Below are 5,578 nucleotides of genomic sequence, written 5' to 3'. Positions count from 1 at the left end.
TAAGCGCAACGCATATAAAAGCGCCTAAAAAATCGGACCAATGATCTTTGTTTGTTTTAGATGGATTTTTTCACTCATTATTTTTTAACTAAAGCTAAATGGCTTTGAGCGCTAAGATTCCTATGCGCCAGTGAAACCAGCCACCTACACGTAGTAAGGAGTATGTACTCCTAAGAGTACCAACCCATTTTCCTATATATATATATATATATATATATATATATATATATATATATATAAACACTATTCTGATTATGGGATCAGAATAATATTCTGATCACAACCTGAACTGCTTGAGTAACGCGTCTGACCTTCTCTGTGAACTAGGTTGAACTTCACGCAACATTGCCCAAATAGGGCTTGCTATATATCGTTGGAAATCTATGGACAACAATATCATGACGCAACTTAAATTTTTGGTAAAATATAAGCGGTTTAAGAGCAGTTTTAAAAAGTTGTTTTTTCTTCGCACAAAAAACGTGAATCGTATTTTCGATTGCAAATAATATAAGCGGTTTAAAAACAGTTTTAAAAACCGTTTATCGGAATGAGGCATATAATATGGCGTTGGAAAGCTGCTGCAAAACCGCTCCTTCCACATGTTGAAAGTTTTTTTCTAATTCCCTATGGTTAAAGAGTAATTTAAAAAAACGTAAAATTTCGTAAACCGAAAAGCTGAGTTTGTTTTTTCGATGTCATTTCTAAACGGCTAATCCAATGGAGGCATATGATATGGCGTTGGAAAGCTTGTGAAAATGTGCTACTTTTTCATCTTGATTTTTTTTTCTAATTTTAAATGGTTTAAGAGTAATTTAGAAAATGGTCCAAGTCCTACCGAATTCGTATTTTCGAGCTAATTTTTTAACCGTGCGTCCGAATGCAGCACATGATATGGCTTTGGAAAGCTTGAACAAATGCGAAACTTTTTGGTATGTATTGTTTCTCCCAATTTTTTACGGTTTTAAGTCAGTTTCGAAAATGGCGAAAAACATATTTTCTCCGTAATTTCTACGAACTTTATAGGAATTGGACAAATAATATACCATTGAAAAGCTAAGGAAAATGCGAAACTTTTTCATGTTGATGGTTTTCTCCGATTCCTAGACGTTTTCATGTAACTCCAAAAACGGCGGGATCATTCGTTCTGCCTCTACCGCGAAATAAATTCTTTAAAAATGCACCGCGTGAAGAATCTGAACTTCTCGGTGCGTGTACCTGAACTTCACTCTGTTTTTCACGTGATTTTTTTGGTCGTAGATCTTCATCCACTGCTCGTAGCTCTCCATCCCACTCACGGGAATTGAGCGGGTGATATATCGATGTAAAGCTGATGTAAACACGCAACTTTCCCGTGTTGATCATTTTTTCATACTCGCGACGATTTTGAAAGTTTTTCATCTGAAATTCATTCAGCGTAGTAGTTGAACTTCATGCTATTTTCATGCTGAACTTCTGTGACGTATTTTTGTTTGTACACGCGCCTGAACTTTCCTCTGTACGAATCCGACCTTTATCGGAATTTTGAAAACCATTTTTTCTTCATACAGAAAACGTGGATCGTATTTTCGATCGCATTTCTAAACCGTTCAGCAACTAAATATTTGTTTTAGATAGGAATCTCACTCATAGGCGGATTTTGCACTCGGGTCGTGAAGAACTCGTGTTTTTTGCGATTTTACTGCCTGAGTTGTTCGACCTGAACTTCCCCCTGTGCAAGGTTGAACTTCCCGCAACATTGCCCAAATAGGGCTAGCTATATAGCGTTGGAAAGCTATGGACACGAGTATCATGACCCAAGTTAAATTTTTCACAAAATTTAAGCGGTTTAAGAGCAGTTTTGAAAACCGTTTTTTCTTCACACACAAAACGTGAATCGTAATTTCAATCGCATTTCTAAACCGTTTATCGGAATGAGGCATATAATATGGCGTTGGAAAACTGCTGCAAAAACCGCTCCTTCCACATGTTGAAAGTTTTTTCTAATTCCCTATGGTTAAAGAGTAATTTGAAAAAACGTAAAATTTCGTAAACCGAACAGCTGAGTTCATTTTTTCGATGTCATTTCTAAACGGCTAATCCAATGGAGGCATATGATATGGTGTTGGAAAGCTTATGAAAATGCGCTACTTTTTCATCTTGAAAGTTTTTTTTCTAATTTTGAATGGTTTAAGAGTAATTTAGAAAATGGTCCAAGTCCTATCGAGTTAGTATTTTTGAGCTAATTTTTTAACCGTGCGTACGCAACAAATGATATGGCATTGGAAAGCTTGAACAAATGTGAAACTTTTTGGTTTGTATTGTTTCTCTCAATTCCTTACTGTTTTAAGTCGATTTTAAAAATGGCGAAAAACGTATTTTTGCCATAATTTCTACAAACTTTATCGGAATTGGGAAAATAATACACCGTTGAAAAGCTACGGAAAATACGAAACTTTTTTATGTTGATGGTTTTCTCTGATTCCTAGCCGTTTTCAAGTAATTCGGAAAACGGCGGGATCATTCGTTCTGCCTCTACCGCGAAACAGATTATTCGAAAATGCACCGTGTGAAGAACCTGAACTTCTCGGTGCGTGTACCTGAACTTCACTCTGTTTTTCACGTGATTTTTTTGCTCCTAGATTTTCATCAACTGCTCGTAGCTCTCAATCCCACTCACGGGAATTGAGCGGGTGATATATCGATGGAAAGTTGCTGTAAACACGCAACTTTCCCGTGTTGATCATTTTTTCATACTCGCGACAATTTTAAAAGTTTTTCATCTGAAATTCATTTAGCGTAGTAGTTGAACTTCCTGCTGTTTTCACGTTGAACTTCTGGGACGTATTTTTCTTTGTAATTTTCTCATCCATTTTGTCAGTGTTACACGAATGATATTTCTTTTGTACAAACCTCTCTCACAATAATTTTTTTAACTTTCCCTGACCGAGGACTTGAACTTATAACAAAAAAATTGGACCTTGCATTTTAATTCATTTTTCTCATATAAAAGACACACCATGTAGTACATGAACTTTTTCCATTTTTATAATTTGAATTTTTTATTTCTTTTTGAAATCAAATTGCTCCCAAATAGTAATTGAACTTCTTTGTGGATTGAGAGAATTATTTTAAAACCCAGAAAAACAATTTCCTTTTTGTGTTTTCGAACATGGAAATACAAGATGAACCTTTCTCGTAAGAATTTTTGAACTTCCCCGGACAGAGCACTTGAACTTCTTGCAACAAACCTTTTAGGCCTTTTGTTTTCTATTCTTATATTTTTGTGTGAAACGCATTCCATGTGGTAGTTGAACTTCCTGCTCTTTTCACCTTAAACTTCTGTCACGTTTTTTTGTTCAACCTCTCTCACACGGATTTTTGAATCTTCTCGGGCCGAGCACTTGAACTTGTAGCAACAAATATTTCAACGTTTTATTTTTTCTTTCTTTTTTAATACAAAATGCACACCGTGTAGTACGTGAACTTCTGTTAGTTATCAATCTGAACGTTTCTTGGTTACATGAAAATATCTAAGTTTTTTATGAATTTTAATCTGAATTTCTTGATCCTCTTTTATGAATTTTGAAGCGCTCTATTTTTAAAAGTTGAAATTCTTATTATTTCATTTTTGAACTTCTTGTTTCCATTTTTTAATAACGAGGAAAATCTGAATTTTCTATAATCATCGAACTTCTCCACCTTTATAATATGGACTTCCTATTTTCATTTCTTAATCTTTTTTATGAAATTTTGAAGCGTTCTATTTTTCAAAGTTGAACTTCTACTTTTTTATTTTTTGAACTTTTTGTTTCCATTTTTTAATAACGAGGAAAATCTGAGTTTTCTATAATCATGGAACTTCTATATCGAACCGCTCTAACTTTTTTATTTGAATTTATTTTATGTATTTTTAGAAATATGAAAATTGTAATTTTGTTAGAAACATCAAATTTCTTTGTTATTTTGAATTGAACTTATTTGTTTTATTCTTTAGTAACCAAAAACTTTGAGTTTTTTAAATATCAAACTTCTCCACATTTTTAAATTGAACTTCTTCGCTTTATTCTTTAGTAAAGAGAAAAACTGAGTTTTTAATGTATATTGAATTACTGTGTTTTTAAAATTTGAACTTCTTGGTTTAATCTTCAGCATTGGGGGAAATCCAAATTTAAAAAACATAGTGAAAATCTTTTTAAAACTTCTTTTGTTGTTCCCTTATTTTAGTTTGAACTTATTAGTTATTCTTTAGAACGAGAATATGAGGTTTTTATCAACTTTGAACTTCTCTGTTATTTTAGTTTGAACTTCTTAGTTTTATTCTTTAGTAACAAGGACAGTCGAATTTTTGGAACCTCTTTCTTTAAAATTTTAAACTTCTTGGTTTTATTTTTTAATAATGTGAAAGTTCCGAATTTTTTATAGACATCGAACTTCACCATTTTTTAAATTTGAACTTCTTAGTTTTATTGGTTAGTAACGAGGAAAATGCTTTTTTATATAAACAATGATATCGTGCCGTTATTTTAATTTGAGCTTCTAGTTTTTATAGAATGGGGAAAATCAGTTTTTTTTAATTTTTCTAGCAATGTGGATATTTCGATGGTGTGTTCCTTTTTGGGGGGAACTTGTTGCAATGAATATTTTCAGGTTTCATTTTATTACCTTTTCCTCATCCAAACTTTTGTGTTGGCACGCACCTACACACACATACACTCACATGGTTTTAACACACATCTAACCATCAAGATGTTCTAAAATTTGAACTTCTGAGTTTTATTCTTTTAATAACGAGAAAATTCTGATTTTTATAGGCATTTGAACTTCACCATTTTTAAAATTTGAGCTTCTTAGTTTTTGGTTAGTAAGGAAAATTTCTACTTTTATAAACATCAAACCACTCCATTATTTTAATTTGAACTTCTAGTTTTTAAAAACAGGGAAAATCATTTATATATTATTTTTGAAATGTTTTTTAAGTTGAATTTTTTTTTGAGTTTCTTCCTCCATTATTATTTTTGAGCTTCTACATTTGTATTTTTTGAACTTCTCATTTATTTTATAATTGAACTTCTTGGTTTATGAAATAAACAACAAAGTTATCCATTAGTTAAATTCGACCTATAGGTTATTTTTTAAAACAAGGAAAATCCATTTGGGAAAGAGGGTTAGACGACCATCTTCATCATGCGAGGGTATGCAATGACTGGCACGAAGGCGTGCTCACTAGTTATACTTTCTTCCTTTTGTTCTTGTTTGAACTTCGTCTTTTTTTATTGACGAACTTCTCGTGTATTTTTTACACCATGTGTTTTGAAGTGAGAGACTGATTGAAATGCGCTTGTTGATCTCACTGAAGTTTTTGATTTGTTTGAATGTTATTTTTCTTCTTTATTGTCAAGCATTTCATATTTTGAACTTTAACCGTTCTTTTTTTTGAACTGTAAGTAGTGAAAACCTTGGAGCAAATAAATTTGAATTCTTTTATAAAGTTCTAGTGTGAATCGGAGTTTTAAAATACAAGCTTTATAGTTGACCATGAGCAGTAGTCAAATAGAACGTTGGCTTATGCCGCGTCTACTGCCGGTTAGCATATGCCAAT

This window comes from Triticum dicoccoides, chromosome 3B, assembly GCF_002162155.2.
Source record: "Triticum dicoccoides isolate Atlit2015 ecotype Zavitan chromosome 3B, WEW_v2.0, whole genome shotgun sequence".
Classification (NCBI taxonomy): domain Eukaryota; kingdom Viridiplantae; phylum Streptophyta; class Magnoliopsida; order Poales; family Poaceae; genus Triticum; species Triticum dicoccoides.
This window is presented reverse-complemented; position numbering follows the sequence as displayed.